At 44.2% G+C, this 21203-nt stretch overlaps 1 pseudogene; it reads right to left on the bottom strand.

Annotated features, from left to right (window-relative positions):
• The window catches only part of LOC125535311 (putative receptor-like protein kinase At5g18500), a 245782-nt pseudogene that overhangs the window by 47597 nt on the left and 176982 nt on the right, over nt 1-21203 (bottom strand).

Genomic DNA, 21203 nt, shown 5'->3' with positions numbered 1-21203 from the left:
GATGAGATAAAGGCCATGAGCGGATATGTATTCACTCATGGAGGTGGCGCTGTTTCTTGGAAGTCTTACAAGCAGAACATCTTAACAAGGTCAACAATGGAAGCAGAACTCACAGCACTAGATACGGCTACGGTCGAAGCAGATTGGCTTCGTCGGCTCTTGAATGACTTGCCGGTTGTTGAGAAACCTGTACCGGGTATCCTTATGAACTGCGACAATCAAACTGTGATCACGAAAGTGAGCAGCTCAAAGGATAACATGAAGTCATCAAAACACGTTTAGAGAAGGTTAAAGTCTGTCAGGAAAATGAGAAACTCCGGAGTTATTGCATTGGATTATATCCAAACGTCTAAAAATCTGGCAGATCCTTTTACTAAGAGTCTATCATGCAATGTGATAGATAATGCATCTAGGGAGATGGGTATAAGACCCACAATATGAGTTGTTCACAGTGGTAACCTATTCTTTGTGATCGGAGATCCCGTGAATTAGATGTGGAAGACAAGCTGTTGGTCAACTGAGAGGAGAGTATCCTTACTATTAACAATACCACTCCATGAAGATGCAATACTCTTCTAATCTGCATGGCAGGTTGATGTATATCTTAATGTGTTCTAAGTGGCTCTTTTAAGTAGAAATGTTGTCCTGCAAAACATCTTTTGAAGAACACACCTATATGAGTCTGATTGTTAAACATCGCAATCTATGAGAGTAGGGTTCTCTCTAGTAAACTCATGAAAGGTCTCGGAGTATGACGCATAAGCTCCATCCGCGGGGAAGACCCACGGTAGCCACGTATGGTCAAGGCTTTATGTGAAGCTAGATTCGCAGAAAAATTGCAGTTCAAGGCCCAGTCCACTGTTCAAGTTGCTTACTAGTGTAGCATAGAGTTCTAGGTGGAAGTTCAACTTAACAGTCTCCACTGCAGTACCGGTATATAAAACAGTGTTTTTGGAACCAAAGGCAAATTTTGTGTGCCTCTGGGATCTGGTGGGGGATTGCTGGAATTTTGTCTATTTTGGGCCTAGCAATAGCAGTTTCTGAAATTCCTAATAAAACCTAGAGGCCCACGCAGACCATTTGTGCAAGTCAAGAGGTGGAACTAAAGTTTAGTCCCACATTGCTAGTTTAGAGGGAGTTGGACCTCTTTATAAGGGAGGTTCTTTCCCCACTTGTATGAGCATAAGAACAAGAGGGACATCCACGCGTGCTCCTCCTCCGCCGCCCGCCTCGCCACGCCATGCCTCGTCACGATGCGCCGCGGGTTGCGGGAATGAGACGAGCCGATGTCTAAATTTTTTCCATGCACTATGGGTATACGAAAGGTCACATGAAAGCTGAAAAGATTTTTGCGAAAGTGGAGTTCGAATGCGAACGGCTGCTGGCTGTTCGCTTCATCTCCTCTTCGTTTCACCTCCCGTCGCTGCCCTCACGCCTCCTTCTCTTGTGCCTATAAAAGGAAGGTCGCTCCTCCCAGAGAAGACGCACCAGAACCTCTTCCTCCTCTCGCCACAAGTTCCTGAGCACTGCGCTGCTGCTACGATCTTCCCCATCCCGGCTTGCGGCGTGCACCGCAGGTCGGGACAGTAGGCCTCCGAAACCGCACCTCTTTGAGTCCTGTACGGGAGAAGGGTGATAAGGTTTTTAGGGAGCGCTCAGCGCGACTATTTTCTGCTTCATCACGGACGATCCGGTCGCCGACGACTACTTCCCCGACATCCATGACCTCCTCGACGACATGGCAGGCGAGGACACCGACCCCAAGTCCAGCACTTCAGCTGCTGCTGTCCCGTACGTGTTCTTCTCCTTTCTATTAGAGGTCTTGCTACAATTCCTTGTTCTAGTATTTGCCCTAAATATGTTAGACTCTATTTCATATATGCAACTTGCTATACTGTCTGCTCTAGATATGTTTAGTTACAGTTCATATATGAAGATGCTGTTTACCTTCTCATTGTCAAATTGCATGGCTTGTTTTATCACTACTATAATGGTCATGCTTTATCTAGTATTTCTGTCAATAAAATCATTCGGTAAATTGATCATATTTCCAACAAGAACTGCATGTGGATTTGATTCATTTATTGGGGCATGCCATACTGAGCAAGATGAACTGTCAGCATGTCCATGTTCAGTGAGGAGCTAGCCACTGCATTCTCATTAGCATTTGTTAAAAAGAAATTAATTATCCATGTATCTGCAAAATTGTATGGTTTTGATATGTTACATTTAGTCATTTCGTCTTGCACTTCCTTCTATTTTTTCACAAAGTTTTCTCTTTTATTTGATTTTCATTCATACAATATTATATCTGTGCTGACATTCAATTTTGATATATACATTTGGGAGGCCAACTTGCTTCTGTCGGATCCCAGTCCAGCTTAGGAAACGTGTCACTCTCCGCGCACACGTAGCTCGTGTGTGGGAGGATCAGCTTATGGATATTGACATCGTCTTCACTAATTCTTGTTACATAGGGGACCTTTTGCAATAATAGATGAATTTCGTACAAGTTCATGCTATACGGAGAAGCATTTGCATGAAAAAATACATGTGTATCTATTAGGCTAGATAATTGTTATCCATATATTACTGAGCTTGGAAGAATACACGAGAATAGATCATTGCTTCCATATTCTGCAGTCATCTTGAAGTAAACCAACTAAATCTGCCTATTAGGATTTCTCGAGATAGAAACAAGGTGGCCGGCGGAGCAAACTTAGATGGTGTCGACGTGGCAAAAGTCATTCGGTGTGGGAGGGTGCAATAGCCTACTCCGTTGTTGTTCATTTTCTCCATCGGACTTTTCTAGTGATGAGGAAGGCACTAGTCCTTCTCTGCAAAGTGGGCGGCGAGGAGCACACCAGGGCTGCACGCGACCATGATGGCTCCTCGGATTGATAATGGTGGTTGATATAGACATTGTTGGTCCATTCGGAAGGTAACGAAACAAGCGACGGTCAATGTGTCCATGGAGGCGCAGATGCATATCTACCTCATGACATTTTCTGCCACCTAATTTGCCTCGCACTCCACATCCTCCTTCGAGCATCATTTAATTTGCATGCGTGCTTTTTGGCCAAATCTGGTGAAGATTCGGTTACTAACTTCAGTGTTTATTGACTGATTTGTCATGATTACTTAAATGTTAGATGGCATTGGCTTGTTCATTTTTCTTTACTTCTTCGGGCATAGTAGCTACCACTGCACATAAGCATACTACTGCAGTGAAGAAGCCCTTAAAGCATCTATGCTCCCTATGAATAAGGGGGTTGTGAGTGCATTGGGCTCCTCAGACCATGAAGGTTAGTTAGAGGAAGTGGTGGTCGGCCATTGCCCGTTGGTCAAACCCTAATCCATGTGTCAAGGATTTGGAATTCTGTTCGTTGCGCATTGCTTCCGCTACCCCACATGTCTCAGGACAGAGGGGTGCCGATTTTGGAGAGGGTGGAGCGGTCGGTGGCTGCAGTAGTTGTGGATTGCTCGGTATGTCTGGGCTTGTGGTTGGGTTGGAGGATCTCCACCCCTACCATTCCTGTCGTCGATATTTATTTGTATGGGCTTCGACAGGTGCTCTTCTGTCCGCCCGGCCTGGTTCATGCCTCTTCCGCTCTCTGTTTTCTATGTGGTTGTATTTGGTTGTACTCTGTTGATTGTCATTCTTCGCCGGTGGCCAGTGTAGGGATTTACTAGGTGAGGGTTGATTTTTGCCTTTGTTTTGAGAGATCATTGCAATGTGCTTCTAAAGTTTAACATCGATAACATTGGTGACCTCAACATGGTGATACATTTTGTTCCTCGAAAAATCAATAAGTGTTGTTTTAAAGTTTAACATCTGTTGTTTTTTACAGATCGCTTCAATGCACAAGGTGGTGTTAGGCCGAGACGCCTAGATGCCATCAAGATTACCCCCAAAACCATATGAGCTGACCTTCTGCCATTTATTCAGTGCCTAGAGCTAATATATGGCGAACTATATCACGGGCGATCATAGCAATTAGCAAATCCTATGATGTATGAAGTCTCTGAATAATCGGATAATAAAGGTGGTTATTCCTTGTTTGCTTATGTCATGTTTTGGTTGCTTACCACGAGCCCAGGAGATGTTTTGTTTTGCTACGGTGATCAGCAGATATCTCAATTTTGTCTTATATAGTTGAGGCTCACACTGTCAGATTTCTCCGATAAGTATTTCCGAACTGAGGGAGTATTCATCTCTTGCATATTATTTTTTGTTATCAATAGTCTACTTTGAAATGCTCACAAAATTGTCATTTGTGTGCCACATGTACAAATTCTTTTCTAAAGAAACTAAATGCTTTGCATGCAAAGTGCGTCTCTAAGGCCCTGTTTGTTTGGGCTTTTGCTTATGCTTTTGTAGCTTTTTCACTTTGGCCAAAAAGCCATAGAAGCTCCTAAATAGGCGCTTTTGGAGCCAAATATATTGATATCAAAAGCCATAAAAGCTCTAAAATTGGAGCTTTTATGGCTTTTTGGTCAAAGTGAAAAAGCTGCAAAAGCAAAAGCCCAAACAAATAAGGCCTAAGTGATTTGCTTGCAAATTTGTTTTTTTACTATGTAAATTTGTTTTCTGGTAGCTCTACTTTCTGTAGTTTCCATATACCTATGTTTTGAAGTAAAATGATAGAAGTTCTTTATAATTAAACTTTCATATTATACGCAAGACTCAAGGCAGAAATCTTGTTTTGTAAAAATAGAAATGTAAAGATACAAAGTTCTGATGAGTGCTTGCTACATTAATAAAGTCGAGCAACATGATAGCCAAAAATAGAATATAAAGATACAAGTTCTGGTGAGTGCTTGCTATATTAATAAAGCTGAGCAACATGATAGCCAAAATTCGAGCTCAAGCGAAAATAGTGTTTACATATCCTTTTGACTAGCCTACGCAAATATCAAGCTAATTTGAGTAGACGTAACCATGTGAGTATGTCATGTGTTAAACCCTATATGGATGTTGGCATGTTGCTCCCATGCAGTGAACCTAAACTTGCTATCTTGATTTATTGATATCATAGATGGTACACAATATCGAGTGTACTCACATCACAGGACATGAATAGGCAGTGCATAAAGTACATGACTCGCTGGTGAATATGTTTTCAATTTCTCCACCAACCAAACTTTTGTTTTCTTTGGCAGTATGATGGAGCGCCGCAGCAAAGCACGACTTTTGCTTCTAGTATGAGACCAAGTCTGAGTTCATGCAATGAATGGTTCCACCCCACCACACATTCGCATGAAATGTTTCAAAAAAATCAGTCAAAAGTAATTAAGAATACATGCATGACATAAACAAGGATGAAGTTGCTTTTTTATCTTTCAAAAAATATTACATACGACACGAGGAATTGGGTCATCTGACTCCAGCATCCGCACAACTTGGCCCATCTTCGATCTCTTTCCCGAATCCGGATCCACACACCTCAAAGTTGTTAGAAGTGCACGTTTGAGAACTCTTGTCGAAGGTTGTGTCTCTATGGTGGAATCCACCACCTCTTCTGAACGTCTGCTAGAAACCATCATTTTTAGCCAGTCAACCAGATTTACCTACAAATGCCACAAAATCATGTGTTGAGTTGGAAAAGCACAAGGAATGGCCCTATGATTTCACTGAAGAGACAATGCAAGATACTAAGCATCACATGAAAGATACTTATGAGCAATGTATCTTTATAGTTCAATGTGGTCAATGGTATTTTATCCTACAAGTGGTCAAGTTATGTCCTTTTCACCACAACATAGACACACAAGCGTGCACATTGCAACACGTGCACACAATGCACGCAAGTGCGCCCCTAGCATATGCCTAGATATATACAAAGGCTCTGAATGACCAAGTTTGCTATTTATGCATAGATGAGCACTATCTAGCTAACATGGGTGTAAACTGGTAAACGATAATATGGATTATCCAGTATTTGTAAACATGAAAAAAGAAGATCCGCCGAGCAAGATTTGAAGGAAATATGCCCTAGAGGCAATAATAAAGTTATTATTTATTTCCTCATATCATGATAAATGTTTATTATTCATGCTAGAATTGTATTAACCAGAAACTTAGTACATGTGTGAATACATAGACAAACAGAGTGTCACTAGTATGCCTCTACTTGACTAGCTCATTAATCAAGGATGGTTAAGTTTCCTAACCATAGACATTAGTTGTCATTTGATTAACGGGATCACATCATTAGGAGAATGATGTGATTGACTTGACCCATTCCGTTAGCTTAGCACTTGATCGTTTAGTTTACTGCTATTGCTTTCTTCATGACTTATACATGTTCCTATAACTATGAGATTATGCAACTCCTGATTACCGAAGGAACACTTTGTGTGCTACCAAACACCACAACGTAACTGGGTGATTATAAAGGTGCTCTACAGGTGTCTCCGATGGTACTTGTTGAGTTGGCATAAATAAAGATTAGGATTTGTCACTCCGATTGTCGGAGAGGTATCATTGGGCCCACTCGGTAATGCACATCACTATAAGCCTTGCAAGCATTGTAACTAATGAGTTAGTTGCGGGATGATGTATTACGTAATGAGTAAAGAGACTTGTCGGTAACGAGATTGAACTAGGTATTTAGATACCGATGATCGAATCTCGGGCAAGTAACATACCGATGACAAAGGGAATAACGTATGTTGTTATGCGGTTTGACCGATAAAGATCTTCGTAGAATATGTGGGAGCCAATATGAGCATCCAGTTTCCGCTGTTGGTTATTGACCGGAGACGTGTCTCGGTCATGTCTACATAGTTCTCGAACCCGTAGGGTCCGCATGCTTAAAGTTCGGTGACGATCGGTATTATGAGTTTTTGTGTTTTGATGTACCAAAGATATTTCGGAGTCCCGGATATGATCACGGACATGACGAGGAGTCTCAAAATGGTCGAGACATAAAGATCGATATATTGGACGACTATATTCGGACACCGGAAGTGTTCCAGGTAGTTTCGGAGAAAACCGGAGTGCCGGAGGGTTACCGGAACCCCTCGGGAGAAGTAGTGGGCCTTGTGGGCCTTAGTGGAGAGAGAGAGGGCTGGCCTAGGGCAGGCCACGCGCCCCTCCCCCTCTGGTCCGAATTGTACAAGGAGAGGGGGGGGGGGCGCCCCCCTTTCCTTCTCCCTCTCCCCCTTCCTATCCCCTCCTAGTAGGAGTAGGAAAGAGGGGCGTCCTACTCCTAGTAGGAGGAGGACTCTCCTCCTGGCGCGCCTACAGGGGCCGGCCGGCCTCCCCCCTTGCTCCTTTATATACGGGGGCAGGGGGCACCTCTAGACACAGAATTTGATCAATTCATCTTTTAGCCGTGTGCGGTGCCCCCCTACACCATAATCCACCTCTGTCATATCGTAGCGGTGCTTAGGCGAAGCCCTGCGTTGGTAGTATCATCATCACCGTCATCACGCCGTCGTGCTAACGGAACTGTCCCTCGAAGCTCTGCTGGATCGGAGTTCGTGGGATGTCACCGAGCTGAACGTGTGCTGAACTCGGAGGTGCCGTACGTTCGGTACTTGGATCGGTCGGATCGTGAAGATGTACGACTACATCAACCGCGTTCTCATAACGCTTCCTCTTACGGTCTATGATGGTACGTAGACGATACTCGCCCCTCTCATTGCTATGCATCACCATGCACTACAAAAAAAGACACATCCGTGACATTTTGGGCCGAACAAATTTTTTTTCTGTCATACATATGACACTTCTATGACGATAATTGTGACAAAACCCGGTATCATCATAGATGTGGTGGGCTCCTACTTCTATGACAAAAAATCATGACAGAAAATGGGCTTTTCGTCCTGGGCGGGCTGGAGACGCAGCTGCATGACATTCTTTGGGCCGTCCATGATGGAAAAAACCGTGGAAGAAGCGAGGGGGAGGAAAATTTCGGGGAGTTCCCGGTTACGGTGGGAGGTCGGGGGCCGAGCGATGCGCGTATCTCTCGTACACGCAAGGATATGGGACCGCAACAGGTTTCGAGGGTAAAGTATTCAACCCAAATTTATTGATTCGACACAAGGGGAGCCAAAGAATATTCTCAAGTATTAGTAGCTGAGTTGTCAATTCAACCACACCTGGAAACTTAGAATCTGCAGCAAAGTGTTTAGTAGCAAAGTAATATGATAGTGGTGGCAGCGGCAACAAAAGTAAAGACAACAAAAGTAATATTTTTGGTATTTTGTAGTGATTGTAATAGTAGCAGCGGGAAAGTAAATAAGCGTAAACTAGTATATCGAAAAATCGTAGGCACCGGATTAGTGATGGATAATTATGCCGGATGCGGTTCATCATGTAACAGTCATAACATAGGGTGACACAGAACTAGCTCCAATTCATCAATGTAATGTAGGCATGTATTATGTATATAGTCATACGTGCTTATGGAAAAGAACTTGCATGACATCTTTTGTCCTACCCTCCCGTGGTAGCGGGGTCCTATTGGAAACTAAGGGATATTAAGGCCTCCTTTTAATAGAGAACCGGAACAAAGCATTAGCACATACTGAATACATGAACTCCTGAAACTATGGTCATCACCGGGAGTGGTCCCGATTATTGTCACTTCGGGGTTGCCGGATCATAACACATAGTAGGTGACTATAGACTTGCAAGATAGGATCAAGAACTCACATATATTCATGAAAACATAATAGGTTCAGATCTGAAATCATGGCACTCGGGCCCTAGTGACAAGCATTAAGCATAGCAAAGCCATAGCAACATCAATCTCAGAACATAATGGATACTAGGGATCAAACCCTAACAAAACTAACTCGATTACATGATAAATCTCATCCAACCCATCACCGTCCAGCAAGCCTACGATGGAATTACTCACGCACGGCGGTGAGCATCATGAAATTGGTGATGGAGGATGGTTGACAATGACGATGGCGACGAATCCCCCTCTCCGGAGCCCCGAACGGACTCAAGATCAGCCCTCCCGAGAGGTTTTAGGGCTTGGCGGCGGCTCCGTATCGTAAAACGCGATGATTTCTTCTCTCTGATTTTTTCTCTCTGAAAGCAAATATATAGAGTTGGAGTTGGCGTCGGAGGGCATCCAGGGGGCCCACGAGGTAGGGGGCGCGCCCTAGAGGGGGGGGGGCGCCCCCACCCTCGTGGATAGGGTGTGGGCCCCCTGGTCTTCATCTTTGGCGAGGATTTTTTTTATTTTTTCTAAGATGTTCCGTGGAGTTTCAGGTCATTCCGAGAATATTTGTTTTCTGCACATAAAACAACATCATGGCAATTCTACTGAAAACAGCGTCAGTCCGGGTTAGTTCCATTCAAATCATACAAGTTAGAGTCCAAAACAAGGGCAAAAGTGTTTGGAAAAGTAGATACGACGGAGATGTATCAACTCCCCCAAGCTTAAACCCTTGCTTGTCCTCAAGCAATTCAGTTGACAAACTGAAAGAAAGAAAGAAAAACTTTTACAAACTCTGTTTGCTCTTGTTGTTGTAACTATGTCAAGCCAGCATTCAAGTTTTCAGCATATATCATAACTAACCACATTTGCAATAATTCTCAGGTCTCATAATTACTCATATCAATAGTATAATCAACTAGCAAGCCATAATGATAAATCTCGGATGACAACACTTTCTCAAAACAATCATAATATGATATAACAAGATGGTATCTCGCTAGCCCTTTCTGAGACCGCAAAACATAAATGCAGAGCACCTTTAAAGATCAAGGACTGACTAGACATTGTAATTCATGGTAAAAGAGATCCAATCATAGTCACACCCAACATAGATTAATAGTGATGAATGCAAATGACAGGTGTGCTCTCCAGCTAGTGCTTTTCAATAAGAGAGTGATGACTCAACATAAAAGTAAATGGATAGGCCCTTCGCAGAGGGAAGCAGGGATTTGTAGAGGTGCCAGAGCTCGGTTTTGAAATTGAGATAAATTGTATTTTGAGCAGTATACTTTCATTGTCAACGTAGCAACTAAGAGATGGCGATATCTTCCATGCTAAACACATTATAGGCGGTTCCCAAACAGAATGGTAAATTTTATACTCCCCCTCCACCAACAAGCATCAATCCATGACTTTCTCAAAACAACGAGTGTCTCCAACATACATCAGGTCCCAGGGGGAGTTTTGTTTGCAATTAATTTTGATTTGGTTTGCATAAAGCATGGGACTGGGCATCCCGGTGACGAGCCATTTTCTCGTGAGTGAGGAGCGGAGTCCACTCCTCTTGAGAATAACCTGCCTAACACGGAAGATAAGGACAACCTTGGTTGATACATGAGCTATTCGAGCATACAAAATAGAATGTTTATTTGAAGATTTAGAGTTTGGCACATACAAATTTACTTGGAACGGTAGGTAGATACCGCATATAGGAAGGTATAGTGGACTCATCTAGAATAACTTTGGGGTTTAAGGGATTGGATGTACAAGCAGTATTCCCACTTAGTACAAGTCAAGGCTAGCAAAAGACTGGGAAGCGACCAACTAGAGAGCGACAACAGCCATGTACATGCATTAAAATTAATAAACATTAGATGCAAGCATGAGTAGGATATAATCCGCCATGAACATAAATATCGTGAAGGCTATGTTGATTTGTTTCAACTACATGCATGAACATGTGCCAAGCCAAGTCACTTAAATCATTCAAAGGAGGATACCACCCCATCATACCACATCATAATCATCGCAATAGCATGTTGGCACACAAGGTAAATCATTATAACTCATAGCTAATCAAGCATGGCACAAGCAACCACGATCTCTAATTGTCATTGCAAACATGTTTATTCATAATAAGCTGAATCAAGAACAAGGGGCTCATCATATTTACAAAAACAAAAGAGGTCGAGTTCATACCAGCTTTTCTCATCTCAGTCAGCCCATCATATATCATCATAATTGCCTTTCACTTGCACGACCGAACGGTGTGAATAATAATAAGAGTGTATGTGCATTGGACTAAGCTGGAATCTGCGAGCATTCAATAAGCAGGAGAAGACAAGGCAATATGGGCTCTGGGTTAAATCAACAATAATGCATATAAGAGCCACTTCAACAATTTAATTATGGTCTTCTTCTACTGACTCCAAAGTAAAGAAAAGAAATAAAACTATTTACACGGGAAAGCTCCCGACAAGAAAAACAAGAACGGGAAATATTTTTGGGTTTTCTTTTTAATTATTACTACTACAGCAGAAAAATAAACTACTGCTAATTTTTTTGGTTTTTCTTAAGGTTTAACAAACACACAAGAAGAAAGCAGGAAAAAGAAAATAAACTAGCATGGATATTACATTTAAAAAGTATGAGCACCGTCATCTGGCAATGAGTGTGTGTGTGAACATAAATGTAATGAGTGTTTGTTAAAGAACAATTGATATTTAAGCTCTCCTGCCCTATTCTTAACAATAAAATCATGTGCCACCATACTTTTGTGATCTAGATAAACACGGGGAAGCACCTTTTCTTCCTTCTCAGCATGCCTAATAGGTATGTTAAAATGTACGGCTAGGCGTGTAGCATAGATGCCTCCAAAGATGGGGCCTTTGGTACGGTTCATACTTAACCGTCTAGCAATAATACCGCCCATACTAAAAGTGTTATCACTGTATAAACCGTGGAGCAGAATAATTATATCAGGGATACTAACGTTTCCATAGTTTCCGCGTCCAATTAGACAACGACTAGCAAATAATGCAAAGCAACGTAAAATAGGAAAATGTATGCTAGTGATTCGTGCATGGGAAACCTCCCTAGTTTCTCCTACAGTGATAGTATCAATAAACCCAACCACATCATCATGATGTGGTTCTTCTGTCTTGCCCTCAAAAGGGACTAAACAAATCCGACAAAAATCATAAAGTGACATCTCCTTATGCTCATCATATAAATGAAACTCCAGCGTAGGTGGTGAGTTCCTAGAATGAAAATAAAAGTTTTGCACAAAGGTATTTGTGAGTATGAGATACTGACCGCATTGGTCGTGTAGGAAAGCGGTGAGGCCTGCATTGTGAGCCAATTCATGAAAATCTTCATAGATACCGGCTGCTCTCAAGAAATCATCAGAAGGCCATTCACACGCCCGAATCTCCGCGGTGCGCGGCAAATTATACTTAGGCTTCGGTGCCTTTTCCTTCGAGCTTTGGCTCGATGAGCCCCTCAATAATCTCCTCATCATTTTTGAAAAATTCTGAAATTTTTAGTAACTTCAAAATAGAAGTAAACCAAACTCAATAATATTGATAGCAACTACTCCTTCAAGTGCCTAGGGCCTATATCATGCATCAAAACTACCTTTGACCATATAAATTTGACATGCAAGCTCAAGAACAGGGTCACCTAAGCAGCAAAAATTTGCAATGAATAAAGCACTAGAACAAAAACTAATTGGACCAATGGAGGAGTCACATACCAAGGAACAATCTCCCCAAGCAGTTTTGTGAGAGGTGCTTTGAGCAAGGAGATCGAAAATGGCAGCAAAGAGGGCTGGAACCCATGCTTGAGTTGGCTTTTCGGGTTTGTGTGAAATAGAGGAAGAAGATGGGTGCTGGGATAAATGGAGGAGGGCCACCATGGGCCCACGAGGCAGGGGGGCGTGCCCTAGGGGGGGGGGGCGCCCACCACCCTCGTGGCCAGGTGGCTGCTCCTCCCGCGGTAATTTTTGCACAGTAAATCCTAAAATATTCCCGAAAAAATCATATTAAATTGGCATGTCATTCTGAGGACTTTTATTTTCGAGATATTTTTATATTACACGGATAAGCCAGGAAACAGACAGAAAAATACTATTTTTACTTTATTTCTACTAATTAACAGAGAGTATAGAGAGGGTACAGAAGTTTGTGCTTCTAGTTTCATCCATCTCATGCTCATCAAAAAGAATCCACTAACAAGGTTGATCAAGTCTTGTTAACAAACTCATTCCGATAATCATGAAACCAGAGAAATTTCGAATAACACTAAGTTACCTCAACGGGGATATGCACATCGCCTATAATAAGTATATCATATTTCTTTTTGACAGTAGGAAGAGGAAATTCAAAACCTCTAATTATAATCAATGGAATTTTTCCAATGGAGTTGATACTATGAACTTGAGGTTGTTTCCTCGGAAAGTGTACCGTATGCTCATTACCATTAACATGAAAAGTGATGCTGCCTTTGTTGCAATCAATAACAGCCCCTGCAGTATTAATAAAAGGTCTTCCAAGAATAATAGACATACTATCATCCTCGGGAATATCAAGAATAACAAAGTCCGTTAAAATAGTAACGGTTGCAACCACAACAGGCACATCGTCACAAATACCGACAGGTATAGCAGTTGATTTATCAGCCATTTGCAAAGATATTTCGGTAGGTGTCAGCTTATTCAAGTCAAGTCTACGATATAAAGAGAGGCATAACACTAACAGCGGCTCCAAGATCACATAAAGCAGTTTTAATATAATTTCTTTTAATGGAGCAAAGTCTAGTAGGTACTCCGGGATCTCCAAGTTTCTTTGGTATTCCACCCTTAAAAGTATAATTAGCAAGGATGGTGGAAATCTCAGCTTCCGGTATCTTTCTTTTATTAGTAATGATATCCTTCATATATTTAGCATAAGGATTTGTTTTGAGCACATCAGTTAAACGCATACGCAAAAATATAGGCCGAATCATTTCAGCAAAGCGCTCAAAATCCTCATCATCCTTTTTCTTGGATGGTTTTGGAGGAAAAGGCATGGGTTTCTGAACCCAAGGTTCCCTTTCTTTACCATGTTTCCTAGCAACAAAGTATCTTTTATCATAACGTTGATTCTTTGATTGTGGGTTATCAAGATCAACAACAGGTTCAATTTCTACATCATTGTCATTACTAGGTTGAGCATCATCATTAATATTTTCATTAGGTTCATGTTCATTACCAGATTGTGTTTCAGCATCAGACATAGATATATCATTTGGATTATCAGGTGGTTCAGCAATAGGTTCACTAGAAGTTTGCACAGTTCTATCATTTTTCTTTTTCTTCTTTTTAGAAGAACTAGGAACATCAATATTATTTCTCTGAGAATCTTGCTCGATTCTCTTAGGGTGGCCTTCAGGATACAAAGGTTCCTGAGTCATTCTACCAGTTCTAGTAGCCACTCTAACAGCATAATCATTTTTCTTACTATTCATTTCATCAAGCACTTCTTTTTGAGCCTTAAGTACTTGTTCTACTTGTGTGGTAACCATAGAAGCATGTTTACTAACAAGTTTAAGTTCACCTCTAATATTAGCCATATAATCACCCAAGCGTCTAATCATATAAGCATTTTCTTTTAATTGTCTACCAAAATAAGCATTGAAGTCGTCTTGCTTAAACATAAAGTTATCAAACTCATCCAAGCACTGACTAGCAATTTTAGTAGGAGGAACTTCAGCTTTATCATATCTATAGAGAGAATTTACCTTTACTACCTGTGTCGGGATATCCGGGTCAGGAGGTTCTTCAATAAATAAAGAATTGAGATCATAAGTTTCTTCAATAGGCGGTGAATTAAGACCATGTATTTCTTCAATAGGAGGTAAATTCTTAACGTCTTCACCTTTAATACCTTTCTCTTTCATAGATTTCTTTGCCTCTTGCATATCTTCGGGACTGAGAAATATAACACCTCTCTTCTTCGGAGTTGATTTAGGAATAGGCTCAGTAATTGGAGCAGGAGCTGGCTCCGGAGGTGCCCAATTATTTTCATTTGTCAACATATTATTCAATAGAATTTCAGCTTCATCGGTGTTCTTTCCCTGAAAAGAGAACCAACACAACTATCTGGGTAATCTCTGGAAGCATCGGTTAGTCCATTATAAAAGATATCAAGTATTTCAGGTTTCTTAAGAGGATGATCAGGCAAAGCATTAAGTAACTTGAGAAGCCTCCCCCAAGCTTGTGGGAGACTCTCTTCTTTAATTTGCACAAAGTTGTATATTTCCCTCAAAGCAGCTTGTTTCTTATGAGCAGGGAAATATTTAGCAGAGAAGTTATAAATCATATCTTGGGGACTACGCACACAACCAGGATCAAGAGAATTAAACCATATCTTAGCATCACCCTTTAATGAGAACAGAAATATTTTGAGTATATAGAGCTAACGCGATCTCTCATCATTAGTGAACAGGGCAGCTATGTCATTTAACTTAGTAAGATGTGCCACAACAGTTTTAGATTCATAGCCATAAAATGGATCAGATTCCACCAAAGTAATTATATGAGGATCAACAGAGAATTCATCATCCTTATCAGGAACACATATAGGTGAAGTAGCAAAAGCAGGGTCGGGTTTCATTTTATCTCTAAGTGATTCTTTCTTCCATTTAACTAATAACCTCTTAAGCTCATATCTATCTTTGCAAGCTAAAATAGGGCAGAAGATTCCATATCAAAAAGATAGCCCTCAGGAATAACAGGCATATTTTCATCATCACTATCATCATCGTATTTAGATTCAATAATTTCTTTTTCTCTAGCCCTAGCAATTTGTTCATCAAGAAATTCACCAAGGGGCACAGTAGTATCAGGCATAGAAGCATTTTCATCATAAGTATCATGCATAGCAGAAGTGGCATCATCAATAACATGCGACATATCGGAACGAATAGCAGAAGTAGGTTTAGGTGTCGCAAGCTTACTCATAACAGAAGGCGAATCAAGTGCAGAGCTAGATGGCAGTTCCTTACCTCCCCTCGTAGTTGAGGATAAATTATTGTCTTAGCGTCTTTCAAGTTCTTCATAGTGTCCAGCAGATATAAATCCCAAGTGACTCAAAGAATAGAGCTATGCTCCCCGGCAACGGCGCCAGAAATTAGTCTTGATGACCCACAAGTATAGGGGATCGCAACAGCTTTCGAGGGTAAAGTATTCAACCCAAATTTATTGATTCGACACAAGGGGAGCCAAAGAATATTCTCAAGTATTAGCAGCTAAGTTGTCAATTCAACCACACCTGGAAACTTAGTATCTGCATCAAAGTATTTAGTAGCAAAGTAATATGATAGTGGTGGCAGCGGCAACAAAAGTAAAGACAACAAAAGTAATATTTTTTTGGTATTTTGTAGTGATTGTAACAGTAGTAGCGGGAAAGTAAATAAGCGTAAACCAGTATATCGAAAACTCGTAGGCACCGGATCAGTGATGGATAATTATGCCGGATGCGGTTCATCATGTAACAGTCATAACATAGGGTGACACAGAACTAGCTCCAATTCATCAATGTAATGTAGGCATGTATTCCGTATATAGTCATACATGCTTATGGAAAAGAACTTGCATGACATCTTTGGTCCTACCCTCCCATGGCAGCGGGGTCCTATTGGAAACTAAGGGATATTAAGGCCTCCTTTTAATAGAGAACCGGAACAAAGCATTAGCACATACTGAATACATGAACTCCTCAAACTATGGTCATCACCGGGAGTGGTCCCGATTATTGTCACTTCGGGGTTGCCGGATCATAACACATAGTAGGTGACTATAGACTAGCAAGATAGGATCAAGAACTCACATTTATTCATGAAAAGATAATAGGTTCAGATCTGAAATCATGGCACTCGGGCCCTAGTGACAAGCATTAAGCATAGCAAAGTCATAGCAACATCAATCTCAGAACATAATGGATACTAGGGATCAAACCATAACAAAACTAACTCGACTACATGAAAAATCTCATCCAACCCATCACCGTCGAGCAAGCCTACGATGGAATTACTCACGCACGGCGGTGAGCATCATGAAATTGGTGATGGAGGATGGTTGATGATGATGACGGCGACGAATCCCCCTCTCCGGAGCCCCGAACGGACTCAAGATCAGCCCTCCCGAGAGGGTTTAGGGCTTGGCGGCGGCTCCGTATCGTAAAACGCGATGATTTCTTCTCTCTGTTTTTTTCTCTCCGAAAGGAAATATATAGAGTTGGAGTTGGCGTCGGAGGGCATCCAGGGGGCCCACGAGGTAGGGGGCGCGCCCTAGAGGGGGGCGCTCCCCACCCTCGTGGACAGGGTGTGGGCCCCCTGGTTTTCATCTTTGGCGAGGATTTTTTTAATTTTTTCTAATATGTTCCGTGGAGTTTCAGGTCATTCCGAGAATATTTGTTTTCTGCACATAAAACAACATCGTGGCAATTCTGCTGAAAACAGCGTGAGTCCGGGTTAGTTCCATTCAAATCGCACAAGTTAGAGTCCAAAACAAGGGCAAAAGTGTTTGGAAAAGTAGATACGATGGAGACGTATTATTGGGCTCTAACTGAACCCGAGCGATTGCACTGCACGCTACGCGTTACTGAACCCGAGCGATCGATCGATGGCTGTTAATTGAACCCGATCGAGCGATTCCTTCGCTACTGCTGCTAACTGAAGCCGATCGATGCTGCCTCTGGATGAACAGTGAGCGTTGCGGGGGGGGGGGGGGGGGGTGGATGAACAGTTCTCGGTGGGGGTGGATGAACAGGACCCCGTGGTGTTGCCTCTGGATGAGCAAGACCCCGATCCATCGAGCCGGTTGGGGCTGGATGAACAGGACCCCGTGGAGGGCTGGATGAATAGGACCACCTCGTGGAGGGCAGGATGAACAGTAGACGGTGGAGGGCAGGATGAATAGTAGCCCGTGGAGGGGTGGTTGAACAGGAGCCCGTGGAGAGGGCTGGTTGAACAGTAGCCGGTGGAGTAGCGCGCGGTGGAGGCTGGATGAATAGGAGCCCATGGATGAACAGTCGCCGGTGGAGGCTGGAGGAGGTCGCCGATGGATGAACAGTAGCTCGTGGAGGCTGGAGGGGGTCGATGGTGGAGATGAACAGTATCCCGTGGAGTCCCGTTTTGCGGTACGCCACACCCCTCCCGATGAACAAGACCCCCGTTTCGACCGTAGCGCTCCAACGCAAGTCCGTTTCGTCTGTTTTACGGTACGCCACACCCCTCCCGATCAACAGGACCCCCATTTCGACCATAGGAGGTCCGTTTCCTCTGTTTTGCGGTACGCCAGACCCCTCCCGATGAACTGGACACCGTTCCGAACGTAGGAGGTCCGTTTCCTCCGTTGTGCGGTACGCCAGGCCTCATTTCCATCGTCTGTTCCGTCCAAGCCCTCCCGATGAACACGACCACGCATTCCGTTCCGACCCAGCCGGTTGGCTCCCACGCGTTCCATTGCCTCCCGATGAACACGATGCATTCCGTTGCCTCCTCATGAACACGACGCATTCCGTTGCCTCCCCATGAACACGACGCATTCCGTTGCCTCCCCATGAACACGAAAACGACGTTGTTTCTCCGTTCCGACCCAGCCATGTACACGAGCCCTCGCCGTACGTATGCGTGAGTAGGCGTTCGATACCCCGCCCGTATGTACACATACGTGGCCGTATTTTCTTTCTTGAACCCTGGCCGCCGTACGTACATGTACATGCTACGTGCACGCCTCTACTACGACACGTGCACGCCTCTACTACGACACATGCGCGCCTCTACATCGACCAGTATGTACGTACACGTTCGCGACCAGAATGACAACGCTACGTACGCTTCGACCTGGTGGGTCCCAACTGTCAGGCACTTCCTTGCCTGCTAAGATGTAGCTGGTGGGTCCCAGCAGTCAGGGGGCGAATCGTTCTTTTTTGCCCGGACGCACTTCCTTGCGTGCGAAGATGTAGCTGGTGGGTCCCAGCAGTCAGGGGGAAACGTTTTTTTCATGAAATACAGTGGCCCGTCCGGTGGGTCCCAGCTGTCAGGTAGAGGAATCATTATTTTCCGCGTAATAAGGAGGCACTTCCTTGCTGCGGCTGTGGATCCAGCTGTCAGCCTCTCCACATACAGTCCACGTCCGATGGAAGTCGTTCCTTGACCACGTTGACCACGCCGCGCTAAGAGCACCAGGGCGGTGGACGACGACGAGGCCTAGGAAGGGGATGACATGGAGGCAGGAAGATTCGACAGTTGTTTCCCACGCGGAGGGGAGTACGACTGTATGAGGGTTTACTGGTTCGTCTGCCGTCGCCGGAGAATAACAGCAGGTGTGGGTGAGTAGAGGGATGGCTAGGCCAGCGATGGGAGTACGGTCGGGCGGTGAGGCCTGTGCGGCAGCACAGCCGGCCGCGAGGAGGAGGGAGAAGGTAGTCCCGCCGGCGCTTGTTTGAGCGGCTGGAGCAGGAAGAGCAGAGATTGAAGAAGCATGATGGCCGTTGGATGGACATCCAACAGTCCGTGCTTGTGCGTCAACCTTTTTATAGGAAAGCCTCAAATCTGTGGAAAACAACATACAACCCATCTACCATTATTTCTAATAATTTACGGCCCATTTGCTAATTCTTAAGGTTTTTTTGGAGCCCATATTCTTTTTGTTAGCATTACAGCCCATATTGTGGCAACGGTTAAAAAATTATACGAAATTTTGCATATTTCGGTGCGGTCCGAACTCTTTTTAATTCCGAAATTTCGACTCACATTCAAACTGATTTTAAAAATAAATGTATATCAATATAAAATCCAACAAATTCTCCACGCATAAAAATTAATGTAATTTAAAATCTTGAAATGAAAAAAAAGATATTTGAAACTAATTGCCAGTTTGATGTGTCTAAAAAATGTACAACCCATTTCTCATTACTGATGGGCTATTTTCTCGGCCCGCCGAATGAAAGCTCTCCTCGTCTTGAAAGATTTGCAGCCCAACAGGCCTGACAAAGCGACTTACTTGGCAAATCACAAAAAAACTTGGCTGTGGCCGTGGACCCAGCTGTCAGCCTCTCCACGTACAGTACTCTTTCGATGGAAGTCGTTCCTTGACCACGTTGACCACGCCGCGCGGAGAGCACCACGGCGGTGGACGACGGTGAGGCCTAGGAAGGGGACGATGCGATAGTGGAAGCCCGCAAGGAGAGGACTACGAGGGTTCACTGGTTCGGCTGCGGTGTGAGGCTGCCGTTGCCGCAGGGCCTGGCCAGCGTTGGGAATAGTAGGGGGCGGTGAGGCCTCTGTGGCAGCACAGCCGGCCACGGGAGGCAGGAGCATGCGGCACGACCGGCGCTGCTTTGGGCGGCTGGAGCAAGAAGACCAGAGGTTGAAGAAGCACTACGGCCGTTGGATGGACATCGTACGGTCACTGGAGCTAGAATCGTTCATATTGACTAAGTTGACAAAGCCCTTCGTCCCCGTCAACTTAGTAGGCCCATAAGTCAGCCTCCCAGCAAGGTGGGTCCCAGCTAGCCGGGGGAGTATTCATTTTTTGTGCGTAATAAGGAGGCACTTCCGGTGGGTCCGAGCTGACAGCGGGGGGGATGTTTTTTCATGAAATACGGTGGCCCGTCCGGTGGGTCCCAGCAGTCCGGGGGAAAAGATTTTTTTCACAAAATACTGGTGGCCCATCCGGTGGGTCCCCGCTGTCAGGTGGAGGAATAATTATTTTGCACGTAATAAGGAGGCACTTCCTTGCTGCGGCCATGGACCCAGCTGTCAGCCTCTCCACGTACAGTCCACGTCCGATGGAAGTCGTTCCTTGACCACGTTGACCACGCCGCACCGAGAGCACCAGGGCGGTGGACGATGGCGAGGCCAGGAGGGGGACGACGCGGAGCCGGGGAAGACACGGCAGTGGATGCCCACGCATAGAGGAGTACGAGGGTTCACTGGTTCGCTGCGGTGTGAGGCTGCCGTCGCCGCAAAATAACAGGGGGTGTGGGTGAGTAGAGGGATGGCCTGGCCAGCGGTGGGAGTAGTAGGGGGCAGTTAGGCCTCTGCTGCATCGCAGCCGGCCACGGGAGGCAGGAGCACAAGGCACGACCGGCGCTGGGCGGATGGAGCAAGAAGACCAGAGGTTGAAGAAGCACTACGACCGTTGGATGGACATCGTACGGCCACTGGAGCTAGAATCATGCATATTGACTAAGTTGACAGAGCCCTCCGTCCCCGTCAACTTAGTAGGCCCACAAGTCAGCCTGCCACTAAGGTGGGTCCCAGCTAGCAGGGGGGTATTCATTTTTTTGTGCGTAATAAGGAGGCACTTCCGGTGGGACCGAGCTGACAGCAGGGGGAACATTTTTTTCGCGAAATACGGTGGCCCGTCGGGTGGGTCCCAGCAGTCAGGGGCAAACATTTTTTTCGCGATATACTGGTGGGCGTCTGGTGGGTCCCTGCTGTGAGGTGGAGGAATAATTATTTTCCGCG

The sequence above is a fragment of the Triticum urartu genome, chromosome 3A, assembly GCF_056163025.1.
Source record: "Triticum urartu cultivar PI428250 chromosome 3A, HENAU_Tu73, whole genome shotgun sequence".
Classification (NCBI taxonomy): domain Eukaryota; kingdom Viridiplantae; phylum Streptophyta; class Magnoliopsida; order Poales; family Poaceae; genus Triticum; species Triticum urartu.
This window is presented reverse-complemented; position numbering and strand designations above follow the sequence as displayed.